Source organism: Canis lupus, chromosome 1 (assembly GCF_003254725.2).
Source record: "Canis lupus dingo isolate Sandy chromosome 1, ASM325472v2, whole genome shotgun sequence".
In the NCBI taxonomy this organism is placed as follows: Eukaryota; Metazoa; Chordata; class Mammalia; order Carnivora; family Canidae; genus Canis; species Canis lupus.
The window spans coordinates 15,230,390-15,251,574 of NC_064243.1; the positions used below are offsets into that span (position 1 = coordinate 15,230,390).

The 21,185-nt window shown below is 43.4% G+C and overlaps 1 protein-coding gene across 1 annotated transcript in view; it reads right to left on the bottom strand.

Moving 5' to 3' along the window:
• CDH20 (cadherin 20) overlaps nt 1-20,858 on the bottom strand; it is a 214,910-nt gene extending 194,052 nt beyond the window's left edge. Inside the window, exon 1 of the mRNA XM_025422122.3 lies at nt 20,723-20,858. The gene's annotated coding sequence lies outside the window, so the exon portion shown is untranslated. The remainder of the gene's footprint in view (nt 1-20,722) is intronic.
• Between the last annotated feature and the right edge of the window lie 327 nt (nt 20,859-21,185).

A 21,185-nucleotide genomic window follows, 5' to 3' on the forward strand; every position in this document is an offset into this window, starting at 1 on the left:
TTCATGAATTAAATGGAGTATTATGGCCTGAAAATAGATAAAATTTAGCCAGCATATTAACAGATTTTTAAATATTAGTTCAGTCTCAATCTGAGGACTCTCTAGTGATGGTCTAAATGTGATCTTTCATGGGCAAAGTTCCATCCTCCCTGGTGTGTCTTAGAGAGTCCCAGTATAGCACTCCATTTCACTCTGAAAAGTGTCCTGGTTTGGATGACAAATCATATAGTCCCCCTATTTACAGGCAGCATTTTTATCAACAACTAATGTGAAGTCAGAAGTACTTAAAATGTTTAGGTGACTCCAACCTAGGGTAGGATAGCCTAAAGCATACCAGAATTAAAAACCAAAGATATTGATAAGCTAGACAGATAAAATAGAAGAGATAAAATGTTAATGGGATGTGGTGGAGAGGAAATTATCTTTAGATCCCCAGAAGTAATTGTCTAAGTACAATATGAAGGGAGATGAGCTTAAAAGCTGTTTCATTCAAGAAAGACCTGGGGATTTTAATTAGCCAGAGGCTTGCATGCTGTTTGGCAAGAGTGTGATGTGGCTAATCACACAGCAAGGAAGGTAGTGCTTCTATTGTTGGAATAGTGTCTGGATCCACACTCTGCAATAGAACTGTCTGTTGTGATGGAAATGTTCCATATCTGTGCCATCCAGTATGGCAGTTCCTTGCCACATGTGGCTACAGAGAGCATTGGAGATGTAGCTAGTAAGACTGAGCAATGGAACGTTTAATTTTGTTTAACTTTCATTAATGTGAGTTTAAAATTAAATAGCCACATGTGGCTCGTGACTACAGTACTGGACAGCACAGGTTGAGATCAAGAGAGATCTCAGTGGGGTCTGGGGTTGGCAAACTGAGGAATGGCAGTTGAAGGGTATTTGATAGGTTGTGTGCATGCAAGGGACCATTTAATTCAATGGAACAGAATTTTAATGAACGTTAAACCAAGTGCAAAGCACTGTGGTAGACACTATAGGGTATTCAAAGGCAAGTGAGGCTGTCTGTGCAATTATAGATCTTATAATGTCCTATTGAAACCAACAGGAACACAAGTAAATGAATCATTAGTGCTGGTATTGCAATATAAAGTCCCTTTTATGGGAATCTAGGGTATGGAGAAGTGAATACCAACCTATGGGTTTGAGAAGGTTTTGTGGAAAAGCTGGGCTTTGAAGGATAAGTCACGCTTGGAGCAATAGATATCAGCATTTAGAGGAGAAAAGGCCCAGTGTCAGGAAAGGATAGGAGCAGAGAGATGGATGTGTACTAGGTGTGTATTGGATTGCACCAGGGGAAGGTGGGGGGAGGGAGTTTGTGGTAAAGAAGTCAGTGCTGCTCTAAAAACCTTCAGGCTTTGTTCTCTGGACAATTAAATATTTCTAGGTTGGAAGTTGATGAATCAGGCCCTTCTTTTGTAGGGGCACAGATGATGGAGGTGCCTGGAAGTGAGGGAGAGCTGTTACTAAGGTCATCATGAAGTAGAAACCATGAACAACAGATGTGCTGACCAGATTAGAAGCTAATTGGGAGACCACACTGGCTTTATTATCCATTTGAAGAGTTATTCTAACAAAAGGGATGAGGATTATTCCATGTAACACTAGAGGACTGATGGTTGCAAATACACAAAGGCAGATTTTGAGATCAATCAAGTTTCTTATCATGAAAGCTTCTATGAATAGAACCAGATACCTTGTAAAATGGTTACTAAGCCTCAGCCACCTGAAGATTTTGTGGTGGGATTATAGGGAAGCATCCCAACTGGTTTCCAGATTTTGAAATTTCAAGGACTGGTCAAAATACAGCAATAGAGGGGTTGCAGTTGATAACTCTTAATTTTGCTAAGTGAGAATATTAACTTTCCCCAAACATTATCATCTCATATTCATACGGTTTAAGGGAAGAAAGATCATCACTCCCTGCTCCTCAATGAGGAAGAGTATCATTTAAAAATAAAGAATGGCCCATTCCCAAGGAAAGACAGTGGCCACCCTGATTTGGCCCCCCACTCGTCTCTGCCTATCATGTATGCTTTGCATCTCTGAAAACTTTGGCCTCCCTATAGCCTGGCCGGTGCTAATAAGCAGTGATATTTAAGTTGAAATAATAATTAGCATTTGTTTAACTCCGATAGGCAGCTAATGTGGTCCAGCAGCCAATGTAGTTATTATTTCTTAAATTTAAGTTGGGAAAAAAATCATCACTGTTGAAACAGTATTATGAATAGCCCTCAGGAATTTGACGCAACAGTTACAGAAATGGGATGGTGGTCCAGGTACAGAATGATATAATAATTAGTACAACAAATGTCATTTATAAAGCCTCCAGAAATGGAAGAAAGAGAGACATACCAGCCACAAACAGTTATCATAGAGGGCAAAACTTTCCATTTCTTTATTATCATAAATCATGAAGCCTCATTGATGCATATTTTATCACAGCACTCTTGCCATATGTGATCTGAAGTTTCCGAGCATATCCCTGGGGACCACAGTTACTGATATAGATAATCAAGAATTCCTTTTATGCTCTTCTCAACACTGCCACAGCTTAGATTGAAATTAGCATCTTTTACAATGAAATACCAGTCGCTGTCACAAACAGACATGACAGCTGGAGAGAGAGGCCTGTTTATCCAGTGATTCTTCACTTCTTCAGTTCATTATGGTTTATTAAGATGTGTACTGTAAGCTCCTGAATGGAGAGACATTGAGTTTTTGCACAGTGATTATCATTTGAATAGAGGCATCAAGACACTGTTCTCAGATGGGGGTGGGGGGGTGATAAAGGTCAAAGATCAAAAAATCACCATAATAAGCATCTGCTTGAAAACTAAACTAATCATTTATTCTCTCCAAACATGTCTTTCTAAGATGGTATTTTCTCACCCTCACTGTTTGAAATGTTACTTTCTGATGGAGAACCATTTGAGAGGAACTTGGTAACCCATACTCCACTTCTGGTGCCTAACTATGCATCTGGTACCCAACTATGTCACAGGAATTGTGCTAGATGCTTCTGTGTGTTATGTCATGGCATGTAGTCATGACGTCAACCTCATGACATGGGTAGTAGGAGTAGATTTTTAAAGAAAGAGATGTTAAGGTACTTAGCCCAAAGTCACACAGGTTATACATAGATTTAAGAATTCCAAACCTGCTGCTTTTTAAACTATCCCATACCACCAAAAAAAAAAAAAAAATGTTTTTTAAAAAAAATTGATTTTGCAGTTATTTTTATTGGCTAGAGGTAGTAAAGAGGCATGTGGTCCCATCTTCTGATAGTATTTGCAGTTACCATTTATTGTGTGTTTTCTGTGTTAGGGAAGGTGCACGGTGCTTTATATAGATAATCAAATATAATTCCTTTGAGGTTGGCACTATTACTTCCACTTCTCAAGTGAGTGAACTTGCTCGGAGAGATGAAGTAATGTTATGTAATGTTCAGGAATGTAAGTAACAAGCTCAGAAAGAGTCAGGAACAGTGATCTAAAGCCAACCGGACTCCAAGGTCTGTTGGTTAAACCCCCATCCCATGCTCCAGGAGCTAATTGTCAGATGGCGAGAGTGATACCCACATCCACACCCACAGAAAGTGGGGTAGGTTATGATGTGGAACCAGCAGCAGCTGTACTCAGGTTGTCTGGTTCCAGAGATAATGCACTTAACCATGATATAGTACTGCCATGTTGTGTCTTCCGAGACGTGTTAAGGAGTTTGCAATTCATGTTGTTACAGATAAAGTGGAATCACTGACAATTATTTGTCAGTTCTCCCACTCCCCATTCCCCCAAGTCCCCATCCGCAGTGCCCTCAAATTTGATGAGTTCATCTAAGCATCAAGATCCTTCCCAGTAGTAAAAGAAAAGGGTGGGAGCTGTGTTCCCATGCGGAAGAATCCCATTCCTTCTTCCTGGGCACATAGGAAGAGTACATTTCCCAGTCCCCCTGCTGTTAGCTTGGGGACCAGTGGCAGGGTTCTGGTCGGTGAAAGGCAGTTGGAAGCAATCTACACCATTTTCATGACTAACTATAAAACATCCTGAGAGACCCACCACACCTTCTGCCTCTCCTCCTCTGCTGACTTCAGGCAAAGATTTCTGTTCCTTAGGTGATGGAATCGATAAATTTCTGAGTCATTTCTTGGAGGAAAAGCACTCAGAAGGACTGCGTGATAGGAAGTTGAACTGTGATGTGAGCAAGGCACAGACTACCAGCATGTTAAAGCACTGACATTTGGTGCTTTTATTCTACTTGCTAGCAGGTATTACTCAAAGTATTGCTGATAGTAAATGCTTCACCCTTTCTCTTTCCAACACACGAGTTCAGTCATCTACTTATGGTTCCTTTTGACTGCGGAAGGACTCTTGCTTGGATTCACCCTCTATTTGCATAACTGCCTTGACACATCAACTGGAGACCCTGGGAATCTAGTCCTAGAACCAAGGAGATCATGGAAGAGAATTCAGTCTTTTCAGAAAGTTAAGGGTCCTGCTGGAAGAAACTGAAGGTTTGGAGACCAGCGATAATTTCATGCTAGAAACATAAAGAAAAATGACAAGGGCTAGAACACAAAGCCAGTAGAATAGAGAGAAAGCCCTGGATTCTTTCGGTATTTCTTAAGACTGGGCAGCAGTGGACATTACCAAACACCATGAAATGCAGTGGCCACCTAAGGCACGGTGGCAGGTGGCAGGTGAGGTGGAGCACTGTATCGTGCTGGGATGACCAATGGCATGGGCCCTAGAATCCAGTTTCAGTTTGGGTAACTACTTTGTGGCCAAGTAGATCCCCAGTGGATTCAAACAGTATTCAGGGATTCCTTAGTGCCTGAGTCAATCTAAATGTGACAAATACATGAATAGGTTTCATGGTTGAAGCATCACTGTTATGGCTCAAATGTGTGTATCTGCCTTGAATTCATACATGGAAGCCCTAACCCTCCCAGTGTGGCTATATTTAGAATAAAGAATCATTAAGGTTAAATGAGGTCACAGGATGGAGCCCTGATCCAACAGGATCAATGTTCTTATGAGAAGAGACAGCAGATCTCTCTCTGTCCCCCATCTACACGTGCACAAAGAGGAGGTCATGTGAGCACACCGTAAGAAGGTGGCCGTCTGGGTCCCAGGGGAGAGTCCCCCAAACACCAACTCTCCCGGCAGCTTGATCTAGTACTTCCAGCTTCCAGAACTGTGAGAAAGTAAATTTCGGTTGTTTCAGCCACCCTGTCTGTGCTGTTTTGTCCTGGAACCCCTATAGACTTGATACGCCACCTTTGGTTCTGATCCTCTAGTTATTCATTTCAAATTTCAGCTGTTGTTAGTTTAGGGAGATAGGTGCCAAATTACGTCGTGGCAAGCTACAATGTGAGATTGATCAAAACATCCAATTTTAATATTGTTTACTCTCCGCTTCCTTTTCTTTTATCATATGCACGTGGCAATTTAGGAGTCTATGGAGTACTTTGGCCTAATTTGGGATGTTGCTGCATTTGGTTTTTCAGCTTGGTTTGGAGAGATATGGCTTGAATGAACATGCTCTCATTCTCAGTGCAGAGCCTCTAGATGCTGAATCTATAGATATCCATGGAAAAATAATTGCCATTGTTCTGTGTAGGAGTGAGTTTCTAAGACGTGTGTGCTAACAATAGTGAAAAGGGCATACTTCTTTACACGGTGAAAACAGAATGGAGTCATTATGGAATCTGTAGGAAACATTCATTAAGAACTTAAATTCCTTCTAAATTAGCCTATTTCCTGGATAGCTCATATTCATGCATCTCAACCTGGGAAGACATATTCAGGGAATGACAGTGTTTTAGGTTCAACTCGCAAATGAGTATTTTCAAACTGCTAATAGTTAATGAACTGCTCTAACCTTCCCTGGGAAAGTGCCCATCTCTGGGACCTCATTCTACCCATTTGTTTTGGATTTAGGCTGGATTTGCTAGGAGGCAGATGGTGAAAGCCAAACAGAAGATTCTTCAGCAGGTAGGGCACAGAGAACAGATTTGCCAAAATACTACCTGGGACCTGGAATTCATAAAAAGCAGTCATGTTTAGTTGTTCTGGTAATTCCTGCGTTTCTCACAGCCACTCCTAAAGAGTACATTTCAACTCCTGCCATCTCCAACTTGTAAAGCACAGCCCACATGTGCTTTAAAAATAACTTACTTTCCCCAACACATCACAAAGCCACACCTAGATCCCAAGAAGCAAACAAAATGTAATTATTCATATTTTTAAAAAGCTGAAAAGTTTCCCCCTTTTCCTCACAATTACGCTTTACATCTCCCTCCCAACACCTTTCCTCACTTCCCTTATTCCTTTCTTGGCTCTGGTTATGCTCTTGTGCCCCTCTCCTTCAACCTTTGCAGTTCTTCCTTTCCTGGAATCGCAGTGACAATATGGTGTTCTCATCGTTCTGTGGCTGCATAGGTCAGACAACCACCTGGCAGGAGAACGAACTTAGTCCTAGCATGGAGCTGACACAGAGGAATGCTTCAGGGGTAAAGCCCCAGGCCATTGGCATCAATGAGCTCTCTCCTACTTCCCATGAGAGTGGGGAACTCTGTGTCATAGGAAAGGAGCACATCCCCTCTCTGCTTTCAAGAAGTTATGACTCACTTAAGAAAATACATTCATGAGCCAACCACCATCACTGGTAGAAACACCATCAAACATGGTGCACAAACATCAGTTAGTATAAGAAGAACAACAGAAGCTTGGAGGTGGGCAGAGAAATCTATAGCTAATTGTTTGAGGTCTCATCCAGGAAGAGATGGTTTGAGTCATCTTTTGGGGAAAAGGATCAGAGATAGTTCCAAAGAAATGTGGTTTCCTTAAGAAGTGGGAGTGATATGAGCAAGACTGTGGTAGAAACAGCTCCTAAGAGTGGAAGAGTAAGGAAAGTGACTTAATTGGCAGGGAAAGTCCATACTTCCATTTAAAAACATGTGTTGAGATCTAAAATGACCCAAGTAGACCAAAATAGTATGAAATCAATTGCAGCTAGGAGAAGGGTGGTTGGCAGATGGTGCTAAAAACATGAAATAGCACATGTGAAACTAATTTGCAAAGACAAGGCTCTATTCATTCACCCAGCAGGTAATCTTTATTGCTCTAGTCATTGACCAATGAAACTATATTGGGTTCTTTAAATGAATGGAACACTGGAGGTAGGACAATTGATAATAATTGGTCCAACATACAGTTTGAATTTTAAGAAAACAAAGGAACATGTCCATCTGAACAGGAAGAAGAGTGTTGTCTATGAATTTCTCAAAGTCTCTAAAGAGCTACATAGGGAGTTCCTCCTCCTAAATTATATTGAGAAAACTAGATGATCCTGGAGGGAGGCCATATGAGAAGAGGGTTGAGAACAGATAAGACACAGTGTGTCTGCTCCAAGGGAAATCATTATTTCAAGTGTATTGACAGCATCTCATCTCCTTAATTATAGCTTTGTTGACAGCTATTCACTTTGCATGCATAGAATCCTTTTGAAACAATTCATATTTCAATTTGCTTCGAAACCAGGGAATTGTTAAGAGAGACAGTGTTTTGTCTTTGCATATCTGATAGTGGTAAACAGTCTGGGATGTTAGATCTGGAGTTGTGTTACTGGGGCAGAAACTTCCTAGATTAACCTTCTCAGTATCCCCTCTCTTTCCTTGCCCTCTGACTCATACATTTATACAATCACTGGAGGTCTAAGGTCTCTAACAGAGAACAAGAGCAATAACACAACCAATGGGCCGTTGGGTTACCTGGCATACCCAGCAGAAAGTAAGCCCAGAACTAATCTGGGGAGTATGGCCCACCATCACCCCAGGACAAGTAGGGAGGAGCTGAGCTAAGAGAGGAGGAGGATCAAGAGAAGTTTTCAGGCTTGAGCATCTGGACTTCACTTATTAGACTTGTCTTCTAAAAACTGAATTGCTAGATAGCAGGGCATTCCTGTAGTCAGGTCAAAGGCCCAAAACACTTACTTAGTCAACTGTAAATGATTTTGGACCATTTATAGTTTCACATAATCCTGATGTCTATTCTCTCAACTAGTATAGATAATGATGAATTAAACTCTTCAATTAACTTCTTATCTATCTAGAGTCCCCTTTTGGGGCAACCCTCAAAGAAAAATGTGTGTGTCAAACTTGGCATTTTATTTTAGTATTTTTGTGTTCCTTGGAAAATTCTACTTACACTCATAAATAAAGAATACTTGTCAGAAGCTACGCTTTTCAATTTTTTAAAAAACAATTTTTTTCTGGGCTCCTTCCATAAATTGTTTATTGTTCAATATGGCTGTGACTTTTCAATGCAGTTACTTATTTTTGATGCCTTCAATTTGGTTTAAATATTTCTTTTTCCTAGCACCAAGTGTATGAAAGGTTTCTTTTTATCTCAAATAGGCAAGAGTTCCCTTTGGTATCTTCTATTGGACATTAATAATGGTGGGGTTGGGGGAAGGAGAAGGTAACAGATCTCTTTAACTTAAAGGCTGCATATCATAATGAAACTCCTACTAATGGCACATTTCCTTTCTACCCTGATGATAAATAAAGCCATGCCTTAGTGGTCATTCTTTTTCTCCTCTCCACATTACTTACTCCTGACCTAGTTATTCAGATTCCTTAGCTAGTGACTTCTAACGGTGTCATGACATAAGGGCAATGACCTTAGAACTATGAATGAGGGTAGAGATTGATGCCACATGGCTTTTGACATACATTGACTCAAGAAGCTGGGGAGGTCTGGGGTCAAGGTATTAGCAGCAGCACTTGCCAGGTACGTTCCTCAACATTCATAGGACATTTCTCTCTCAGGTCAATTCCTGATTTATTCTGTCTGAATCCCCTGAATAACCTATGGGATCCTACATTCTGGGCAGCTCATGTGTGATTGGAGATGTGCTTTCATGGTTTCGTACACTATGCTCTACACTGCTTTGAGTTGTAGAGATGTTTCCTGTGACTCATGTTCATTTAGGAGGCATCTTAGTTCTTGATTTAGAATATTTCCCACCATGAAGTACATTGAGAATGCTCTTTTTATAAGTTTCCCCCTGTGGAATAACATAAAAACCTAGGGAAAAAATCTGTGAATAAAACATCAGTGTGCTAACTAATGTCCGTTCCACTTCACAAAGCCTTAAAAACATTCATCAAGCCACAGTTTGACATTGCAGAATGGTACCCCAATGAGTAAATGTCATAGGATGAAGTTCAACAAGGCAGTTATTATAGACATGTGCTGGGTGGGCTGTGAACATACATCACTAGCATCACTAGCAACAGATGACCACCATCATCGACAGAGGAAGAAAACTCTGTGAGCCACAGGGCCTAGCGAAGCCTTCTGCTTTTTTGGCAAGAGTGCTGCCAGGGGAGAGCTGGATTCGATGCCATCTTCAGTCTTAGGATGAGTGCTTGGGCCCCTTCCTACAACTGCCTTTATGCTTTGCAAAAATGGTACACTTCGAATTATGGACTTCATCGCATGCTGAGATGCATATAAGCACCAGGGCCGCAATCAGCTTAAAAAGAGAATGCTGAACTGGGTGTGAAGTCTTGGGCTGATTCTTGTCTGGGATGGTGGGCAGGGAGCAGCAGTCCCTGAGAAGAGGACCTTGCCAGACGGGATTTGCAAAGTTGAGGTTATCCTCAGGAAATCAGAGCTACAGGTAGGCTGAATCTAGTGCTGTCCTGCAGAAGAGTTTAGAGCTTCTCAGCATCTTTTTGGCAGTGAAATGATAAGGCATACGAAGCAGTTTTAAAAATCAGTTTGGTTTAACAAAATAGCCAAAAAGATAATCATGAAACAGAAGATAATCCAACAAGATAATTAGGATCGGAAGAGAACACAATCTCTAATGGTATAACTGTCTAAAAAGCTTGACCATGAAATATCCTGAATTTGTGTAAATCAAAGTTACCAATCCTGTTTTCACACTAGTGCTTCTAGCCTGGAGGCCTGGATTCTAACTCTAATTTACAGAATGGTATCTGAAATGCTATTACCAAGTTTTTCTTCTATAGACATTAAAAAACAACAACAACAACCCAACCCTGTTTTGTTCGTTTACTTAAAGTCAGCTCATAGCAATTTGCACTATTTGAAGGGAGCAATATCACAGATAATAGGAAATAGCAAATAATTTTTTAAATGTTGTATTTGAGTCTGTGGAAAATGTTTTAGGTATTTGCATTTAAATAGCCATATGTCTCAAACTCTAGAAATTGCCAGCATTTCAAACAAAATAGTGTATCCCTGTTGAAAGGATGAAGTGGTATGCTGTATATTTATAAAACAGACTTTGTAACTCTGGACTGACTCAGTTTCACGTAGTAAGGCAGGAATTAGTAGCTGTGTGATCTAAATTATTCAACTTCTCTGTGACTTAGCTTCTTTGGTTATGAAGTGGTGATGATACCAGGTTTTACTTTATGGGCTTCCAATCAGGAATAGATGGGACATGATGGGGGGTACACTTTACACAAAGCTTGGCATGCAGAAGGTGACTCTAGCTCTGCATGATCATACATGGTAAAATTCTCTTTCTTGATTATGGTATTTTATTTACCCCATAAGTCTAGATATTAGGTTATTAGGTTAGAGAAAACCTAGATCTTGCTTTTATTAACAGGATTACACAGAGTAGTTTTACAAGGTCAATAATAAACTATTAAGAAGGAGTTCCTGGGGCGCCTGGGTGGCCTGGTTGGCTAAGTGGCTGACTTCTGGTTTCTGCTCGGGTCATGATCCCAGGGTCCTAAGCTTGAGCCCCGTGTTGGGCTCTGCATTCAGCCTGGAGTCTGCTTGGGATTTTCTCCCTCTCCCTCTGTCTCTCCCCTGCACTCATTCAATCTCTCTCTCAAAACAAAGAAATAAACAAATAACTAAAAGGAAAGAGTTCCTATACACAGAGGGATAGAAAGCACCCTGGAGGAACATTTTTCCATCTGTTTGGGCTCAGACTCCCATAGGCCAGCCATCTGCATATTTCCCTCTGATGACCAAGAGCTCATGACTCCCCAAGGGAGTAGCCCCTTCCAACTTAGGACACTTCATCATTAGGAAACTTGTCATTATGTTGCTTCTCTATAGTTTCCATCAGGAGCCCTGGTTCAGTTGTCCATGGCAATTCAGAATAAACTTATTTCTATTTTACATGAAGATATTCTAGATACTTGAAGATGAGTATTATGCCTTTTCTGTGTCAGGTCTGCCATTTTGCAGACCTTCAGCCATTTCTCTCATCTCACAGCCATGTTTGTGGGACCTCCATAGACCAGTGGATATATTCTAGAGACTCAGGACTCAGAGTGTGATGAGCAGACAAAATGGGAAATCTCAGGTGTACTCTGACCAAGACAAAATAAAGCCAGGGAAGAGCTGTTATCAAGAGGTTTGAGTCTGAGTGCCAGCTTTGCCTTTCCCCAGCTGACAGAGGCCTTGGGCATGCCACTCAACCTTCATGTGGTTTATTTTCCGCATAGGCATTTGTGCATGTGAAAAATTCATCTTCTTAGATCTAATCCATCTTCTCAACCTTTTTGATCCCATTTCTTCATCTAACGTATTATCTTTCCCTTCTGGCTTCATTAAATTTGTGAATCTGATCAGCATACTATTATGTGCACATCCGTGCCACTGATTAAAATGTAAAACATGGCAAGTCCAACACAGGTCTATAACTGAGTGTTCAAAACTTGTACTAGGTTGTCCATGATTTCATTTATTTATTCAAGAAGTATTTATTAAGTGCTGACTATGTGGTAAGCATGATGTTTTGTGCAGGGGATGTGAGGATGAACAAGAGAGTTCCCATCGCTGTCCTCCTGAAACTAGAGTCTAGTGGACAATCTGTTGGCATTTTGGGGCACTGTGGTTTAAAATGTTTTCAGTCTTTGTACCAGTCTTTGTTGGTATAAAGATCTAATTACAGCAATGTCTTGATCACCCAGTTTGGAGCCCAAAGGAAAGAGTTTAATAGCAAAAGATATTAATAATATTTACTTACTAATGTTTACTTAGTAATTTTTTCTAAGTTGGTCTAGTGAATTTTTAGAAGTCATCTATAATGTGGCTAGCATAACTGTGCAAATTATCTATATTATTATTTGGGCAATGGAATGTACCCTTAAATTGAAACTGTGTGCTTTGATAAGCAATGCATGGATGTTGCACTTTGCTCTTGTGGTGCTGGTTCTCTTATTGGGGTAACTGTGCTCACCAGGAGACAAGTGACAATGTCTGGAGAGGAGACATTTTTGGTGTGCACTGTGGGGAGGAAGGAAGCTACTGGCATCTAACAGGTAGAAATGCTGTTAAGTATCTTACAACATACAGGTCAGCTCCTTTCTTACCCATCCAATAAACAATTAAGACTTATCTGGCCCCAAATGTCAGTGTGGAGGTTATAAAGCCCTGCTCTAGGGGCGCCTGGGTGGCTCAGTGGGTTAAGTGTCTAACTCTTAATTTCAGCTCAGGTCATGGTCTCAGGGTCATGAGGTAGAGCCCTGCATCAGGCTCTGTGCTCAGTGGGGAATCTGCTTGAGATCCTCTCCCACTTCTGCCCCCCTACCCCCCTGCCAACACTCTCTGGGGCTCTCTCTCTCTCTTTCTCATAAATAAATACATCTTTAAACAAACAACCCTGCTGTAGGGCAGGTGGTGTAGCTGTATGGTTAGAACTACAAACTTGGGAGCTGGAGAGTCCTGGGTTTGAAATCCGCCTTCAGGGACCACTTAACTTTGTACCTAAGTGTGTGCATATGCAAAATAAAGTTGGTAACAATGGCATCCTCAGCAAGAAGACTAATGAGGTCATGCTTGTGAAGCACTCAGTGTAGTGTCTGGTGCAAGGCAAGGACTAAATAAATGGTGGTTATTATATTGTTTGGTTTGCTTTTTCTCCAAATACTACACATTTTAATTGACACAAGCTAACTGCTGTATATAGAGATGTATCCAAAGACATGGATAGCACTTCTATATCATGAAGAAATCTGTTGTTTTCCTGTGTTTAAAGAAACAACCCTCAGCAATTTGATCTCCAAATGTTCACCAGCCCGTGAATCGGATGATAGCCTCTGTGCTTAGCTGCCTGAAGTACTCCACTGAGAGGCTGAACTGCCAAATGGATTAATTTTTTAATGAATACTTGAGGATTTTATGTCCAAATACCAGTATGCCTCCCATTTTTAGACAGACATAATGTTCCCAGTGTTATGGAGATGAGAGTCTGGGCGAGGGGTAAAGGTAGATAAAACTCTAACACTTCAAAACTATGACCTTAATGAAAATGTACACTCCAATCGCTTGATATCTTTTGCTTTCAATACAGTTTGTAGTGATATTAATGACAGCACAAAAATGTGGCTTAATATTTACTTATAAGATGACCATCCTTGGGAGTTGTTGCCAGTTTGTGCAAATTATGGGCACAGATTTAGATTCTTATTTAATATCCAAAAAAAGCTGACAAGACCTATGGTCTCAAGTGGCTGGTTCTTTCAGTGATGGGATGATGGTGCCTTTGCAAATTCATACTCCAGATGAGGTTTTGGATGCAGAGAATAGAGGGATTTGAAGAAGAGAGAGATTGGAACTTGAATTGTTTCTTGGATTAGAGAATGAAGACTAGGCAACTTTGGGCCTGTTTGTGGGTGGGCACAGAGATGGCTGTAATGTCCAGGTGGTTTCTCCTTGACCGGGAGAGGTGGCAAGTAGGTGATACTGTGCACTCTACATGTCTGTTCAAAACATTTGCATGGAAAAAGACCTTAGATACAGAGATTGAGTGTTTACTTCCATCTGTTGTGATACTTATATCAGAATGTTAATAATCTTTCAAATTAAAAAAACATGTATTTGGTTGCCTTTAGAAATTACTTCTAAATGGAATTCCTTTAGCCAATTTCTAATTAAATTGCTAAATGAAATTACCTCTGTTGGTTTAAAAACAAATGATGGTAAGTTCATTGATTATTCATGATATGTACAAATTAGCCACATAATAGGACTTGGTAAGGGATTCAAAGATGTTGACTTTATAAAATAAAGTGATAAAAAGAGTATGATAGGAAATCTACACTACTCCTTCAGGAAAATATCCTGTATATGATAGCTTTGACTACAGGTTTTTATAAATACATCTAAAACATGGAGGTATGCTCAGGTGCACACTTAAAAATGTCTATTCAAACAATTTATATCAATTACTATTTAATTAATAAACTGCATTGTAATTTGTTGGTGGAAAGTGGAAACCAAAGTTTGGTTCCATGCAAAGATATCTGCTAGAGAACAAGAAAGCTGCGCTGCTCATCTTTTCATGCTATTTTGACCACAACCTCGACTTGAATCCTAGTAAACAACTCTCTCTGGGAACAAGGGGTAATTGAATCTTCATGCTAATTCTATCCTGGTTTTCTCTTGACTACTAGCTCCCAATTATGCCAACATATTACACTATGTACTGTTCTCTAGGAAAACACTAAGACCACGTTGTTCATTCAACTAAGGTCAGACCTAAAAGGAAAAAAAAAAAAAAAAAAAAACCAGGCTGATGATTTACCTATAATGGACATTTTAGTTCCTCATGGGCACCTGGTTTTCATTTGCTGTTAGGTTCACTTAGTTTATTTTAGTTATAAATCAGGTGGAAGAGCAGAGAAGTGTAAGTGTATTGGCCACAAGTAATTTCAGTGCATCCTGCCAGATGTTGAGCACAGTGTTACAGGTGCAGGTTGGGTTTGAATGGTGGGCCATATGTCAGACAAACTTCAGTGACAACCAGAAGTAGCCACTGCCATGGAGTGCAATGATTATTTTATTAATAACCCTTTAATTAGTTGACACAGGAGGGAATGTGCAGCCAGTTCGTAATAATTGGTCTGATGAATACTCTCGGTACTTCAGGGGTAGAATTTGTGTGACTACCTGTTGGGAATAATAACCCTTTGGATAAAGTGTCATATTTATTATGGAGAGTTATTGTGCATCTTTAACAACTTACATATGCATAAGCATATTCAATATTTAGGTAAAACTCAAAAACACGCCAAAACAAATCTTTTCTTACCTTCCTCAGGTCCACACCACATTGAACACTGCTAATGATTATTTATTATTGGTCACAGGCATAGCTCACTAATTTAGGGAAATAATCTAAAGTAACAGAGACCAAGTATTTCACATAAAATGTTATAAATTCATCTAACTTGGTAATTCCATCAATTATATTTTATTTTTCTTCTAAAAAATGAAATCACCCCATGTTTATTGAGAATCTACTATGTGTAAGATTCCAGCTAGGAGCTATAGAATGATAAAGAAATATCTCCTCCATGCAAGATACATCCTTGCTGTCAACATGGTCAAGGCATTAGTTGGAATAAAGGCCAAACTGTTAATTAGATTGTTAAACATTCTTATAAATAACAAAAATATGCCCATTTTGGGCAGTGCCGGGCATGTATTTGACATTTGTACTTTGCATGGTATTTTATATGACTGGCCCTTACTGATTTGGAAGAAGAAATGAGTGGTATTGTTAATAACTTTACTTTGCATATTTTAAAATGATATTCCAGCTTATGGCTTCCTTTACTTTTTTATGGTAGTTATTAGCTGATGTATTCCCATACCAAATGTTCTCTCTTTTATGATTCCTTAAACTTAAAAAAAAAAAAAAAATTACATATACCTCAAGGGGGATTGGACCATTTCTAGTTTTCATTGTACTTGAGTAATGCTTTGGGTTGACTATTTTTAGGGTTCTAAAATTAAGTCAATCCATATGTAATTAGGAACGTTCTTAACTAGACAGTCCTGGTTAGCAGGAGATTGGCAGTTTTTTTCTGAAAAACTATTTAGCAAACCACGAATAGCAATTAAATGAAAAAAGACTAAATTTCTCTTTAAAATGGGTTGTTGCCATAATGTAACGTGGCAATATGATCTTCTATTTTTAATTGCTGTAGACCGTGCATTTCGTAAAGGAGATTTTGTCATCCGAATGCTAGAGAGTTCCATAATTTTGTACCACTTATGCTTCTTGACACTCGGTAAGTATTCTGCTTTTTCAATCCTTTTGATTCAGGATGGGTCAAAGAAACTAAAGGTTGGTAATAAAGGTAGTTCTGAACCTCCTTAACAAACTGAGACCGAATGCATATCTTGGAGAAGTGAAGTATTCCTTTTCATGAGACTTGATGACCTTATGCAATTTACTCTGCTTACTTCATAACATAGGCTTTTATTCACAGGACAATTATACTTGATGTTGACATGTAATGATGTTCTTTTTTCAATTTGGATAATGAGAACTTTGCTTCAAATTCCATGTCAATATGAGGATCCAGGGAGAGTTTAAACCTCATGAATAAATACACGGTTCTTCCTTCCCACCCCCAACACCAAGTACTTAATGCTTTCCACAATCCCTTACTTATTTCTTATTATTTCTTATTTGCAGAAGTCATTTTAGAAGGAATTTATGACAGTGCCACCTTTTAGTAAATAACAAGTCACAGTCTACTGCCTATAATAACTGATGCTCAGCTGTTTAAAATCACCTTTACCACTTAAAATATGTTTTCTTTTGTCTCTAAATTAGCATGAAAATACAGAGGAGGCTATCTCTTCAATTAAATGTGAAAGATTAATCACTAGGCAATTTGTTGCAAAATAGAAAATTATTGCCAAAAATGGAATGTTTACTTCTTTAAGATGCCTGTGAAAAAAGTGTTGGGGGAGCACAAAAATTTGGTGTTATTTGCATATATTTTGATTGAACTGCTACTAAGGTTTGCACCTAGCTAAAATCTACTACCTGACATGGGGGTTACCTGAGACATTAATTCCTCATGCTGTTCTTAGAAGATGCCATATTTTGTCCATAACCAGAGTGGAACCTGGGAAAAATGGCAGCAATGGGTCACAAATACAGTGTTGCCAGTGTTCTGGGGATCTGAATATTGCTTTCTTTCTTTTTTTTTTTTTTTTTTGCAAACTAACCAGGATTTCCAGAGTACCATTGCAGTGAAACAAGTGAAGATAAAAGTGATGTGTTACTTTTCTCTTTCTCCCTTGCTCTTATTTTTGCAGCTCTGCACTACTGATTCCAACACCACCAGATCAGAATGAACAATTAACTGTCTAATTATTCTAGTCACAGCAGCCCACAATGAAATCTTTATTCCGTGTTTACAGCAATCTTTGGCAGAGGCTGTCTTGCTGTTTCTAAACTGAGAAGAACTGCCCTTTGGCTCCTCTGGGCATCAGCTGCCTTGGTTTCAGCCTCGGATGCCAATAATCAGACTTCTTTTTCTTCCAAAGTGGACATTTTTTTTTAGGGTGAAAAGACCTATTCTCATCACCCCCCCATATATTCTGACTGATTTATGTTCTAGCCACTGCAGCTCTTCCTTCCGTATCTCTTTACATTTTTTCCTCTCTCCATAGAACACCACCAGGCAAAACCCCATTTTAAGTCCAAAATTGTAAAAAATGCTTAAGCAAACAGTGCTCACTACTATGAGGGAAGGAATAGTACAACTACTGGTTTATGGGGAGAGGCGAGTCAAGGAAATCCCTCCTGCTTTTCTAAACTGCTCATTTTCTTGCTCAAAAGGCATTCAATAACTTCTCCACCAGGGGAGAACATACCCACTTTTCAGTGGCTCTCTTGATTACTTCCAACTATTTACTTAAATTCACCAACAGCTGCATGTCTTTGAGAAGCTTCAGAACTTGGGGAATATTTACAAATACATAAGGGGCTGAGAGAGTACGTGTGAGTCTCTTCGAAATGGCAAGAGAAAACTATTGCACTGTACAGTCAGGGACAGAGAAATCACTGCCAATGCAAAGACAAAAGAAAGGCAATACCTTAACCCAAGGAAGGAGGAAAAAAAAACACTCGGTTAGCCCTCTTTGGGCTGAAGGACTGGAGTGTCCTTCCTGAATCTGAGAGCAGACGACAGCCACTGCTGGCTGGGTCCACTGCCCTACACTGCTCAGCTGTTTTTTTCCAGAAGAACACTTCCCTGCTCTGCGAGGCTGATGGCATCTTTTTTGCCCATTCCAGTCTCCAAACCCTATGTGCTGGTTCCCCTAACAACCCGTGGATCTCGCCTCTCAGCCCCCAGCACTTCATTCGCGTTGCCTTTCCTGTGAGAACTGGGTCATAAAATTTTACAGGGGAGAAAGGTAGAAAGGGGCGGTTCAGTAGTATAAACACTGATTAAATTCCCGGGCAACTCTCCCCAAATGAAAGATAATTTTTCTACAAGTATGCACAAGAATGTCAAGAATGCTAAGTCATTTTTATGTTTGCACTTTCCTTTTCCATTTTAATTTTACACCGCCACATGGCACACATGCTAAAAATGTATCTCCGTAACCTGCAGTGTAGCAAACTTTTCACAAAACATTGAAAACCCCGTGTTTTATAGACTGTCCTTTCCCAGGATGCTCCAAGCATTTTTTAGATACAGAATTAGATCATCTTACGACAACTGTCCTGTTAGAAAGGCATGGCTACTCGTGCATTGGCAAATAGGGGAAAATCAGAAGCCCTGGAAAGGAAAGGTCACACCAAAGTCAGTGGCGGCAGCCTTAAGTAGACTCTGAGTGCTTGGTTTTCCAATTTATACTACTTCCCACTTGCTCCTCATTTGTCTCTCTTTTTGCCCTGGCAGGAAAGGATGTGGCCAGTGCGGAGGCTTGACCTCATCTCCTGTACTTGGCTTCGCTCTGACACGCTGTTCTCCCACACTCTTGCCCTGTTTTCTCCGTCATCAGCTGGCCAGCTCTCACCAGGGGCCAAGCCAAGAGGAGGCAACCGCAGGTGCCCTTGTAGCCGCCTCCAGTGTTGGCAACCGAAGCCTGCCCCTGCCAGGTCCCATGCCCGGTGGGGCTGCGAGGGTCACCCGAACATAACAATTCATTTACAGATCATATAAATACATGAAAGAGCCGGGTCATTTATGGGGTTCCCAGTTGGCAATGACCCCACTGCACTCCAGCCAAATGAGGCCGAGGAAGGTGAGCTGATGATCCAAGTACACTATCCGTCTCTAGCATTGGTGCAATCACAGTAACACAGTTGCGCCTACTTGTTTTTGTCTTTTTTTTTTTTTTTTAAGTAGATCTAATTCCTTAGCCGTGTCCCTGATGCCGCGACAGCTCTAATTTCCTTTGGTGGGAGGACATCAGAGACTAGAAGGGATCAGGGGACATTTTATTTGGGGAGGGGCAGACTCAGTTTCCAGGCGACCTATTAACAGTCAGAAGACAAAATACTTCCTGGCGGTTGCGCCAATAACAACAGCAGCAGCAATAGTAATAGTAACGACAATGGCAACACTAAAGCGCAGTAAAGCCTGAATCTACCAGGCGAACCGCCCCCCCGCCCCCGGCCCAGGTGTCCTGCTGCCAGCCCTCTCACTCTGGCCGGTCTCAGCGCACAAACTGGCTCTGGCGCTGCCTCCAGGCTGCCCTCCAGGTTCCAACCCCCACCCCCGCCCCCAAGGTGGGTAGCCCTGCTGAGCCTCCTGCTTCAGCCTAAGTCCAGCCCACAGTCTCTCCTGCTGCCAAGGGGCTGGGACTACCTGGGACTCCGAGGTAGCGTTTCTTTCACAAATCTGCAACTTTCCCCCTATCCGCCCCGCTCGCAGCCTCCGCGCCCCAGCTCCCACCCGCGGCGAGCACAGCGAGCAAAGCCCAAACACCCCGCGCGCAATTCGGAGCTTTCCCCGGAGGGTCCGGGCCCGGAGACAGGAAATCCGGGGAGTTGGCGATGTCCGGCAGGTGGCGGGGCCCCGAGTGTCCACCACATTCTCCTCCCACGGCTGAGCTCGAGCGGGGACGCGGCGAGGGGCGCGGGCTGCGACCGGACCCGCAGGCGCCCGGGCCTCCCCGAAGCCTCGGTCCCGGGGCCCCCTGCCCGGCGCGCATCCCCGAGTTGGGGACGCAGGCAGCCGTCGCCCGTCCGCAGCCGGAGGGAGGCGCCGCCGCCCTCGGGGCACACCGGGGTCCTCGGCGCTCTCGGGTCCTCGGTCCCCAAGCCCCCACCCCCAGGCGCACCCCCCACCCCCGGGGGCACCCCCGGTCCCCGGGCGCACCCCCGACCCCCGGCGCAGCTCCCGACCCCCGGCGCAGCTCCCGACCCCGGGCGCACCCCCGACCCCGGGCGCATCTCCCGACCCCGGGCGCACCTCCGACCCCGGGCGCACCCCCGACCCCGGGCGCATCTCCTGGTCCCGGGCGCACCCCCGACCCCGGGCGCAGCTCCCGGCCCCGGGCGCACCCCCGACCCCAGGAGCATCTCCCGGCCCCGGGCGCACCCCCGACCCCGGGCGCACCCCCACCCCCGGGCGCAGCTCCCGGCCCCGGGCGCATCCCCCCCTCCCCAGGCGCAGCGTCCTCCGTCTGCCCCGGCCCCGGGCGCACCCCCGCGGCCCGGCGCACCCCCACCCCGGGCGCAGCTCCCGGGCCCCGGAGAGCAGCTCCCCAGCCCGGGGCAGCCCCTTCACGCCCCGTTCCCCCGAAGTCCGAGCAAGTCCAACTCGCCGCGGCGGCTGCTCCCTGCGGGGACGGCGAGGGACCGCGCGCAGCGCCGGGGGGCGGCTGCCGGAGCGAGCGGACCCCGCACCCCGCGCCCCGCGCCCCGCCCGAGCGCCCCCCTGTACCTGGTTCGGCCGGCGACTCTCCGGGGACGTCGGGTGCAGACTCCTTCGGGGCGGGCGTCCGGCTCACATCGCTGCCAGCCCCGCCGGCGGCCGGCGTCCCGCGGGGTCCCTGCGCCCCCGCCCCCCACCCCCCGACCCCCTCTCTCCACGGAGTCCCGGCTCTTCCGCCTTCGGGTCTTTGGCAAAGTGTCCGCGCGGCCGCCGAGAGTTGGGCGGCAGTGCCCGGCGCGCCCACCCCGCGGCCGCCGCCCCGCCCCCGCGCCCCCTGCGCCCCCCGCGCCCCGCGCGCCCCCGCGGCCTCCCGCCGGGGACCAGAGCCGCCGGGTCGCGGTCACCGTCCCCCGAGCGCGGCGCGCCGTCCGCCGCCCCCGCCGCGCGCCGTCCCCGGCCCGAGTGGCTGCCGCCCGCCTGCGCCGCGGGTCCTCATTCCCCTGCTCATGAATATTCCGACAGAGGCTAATGC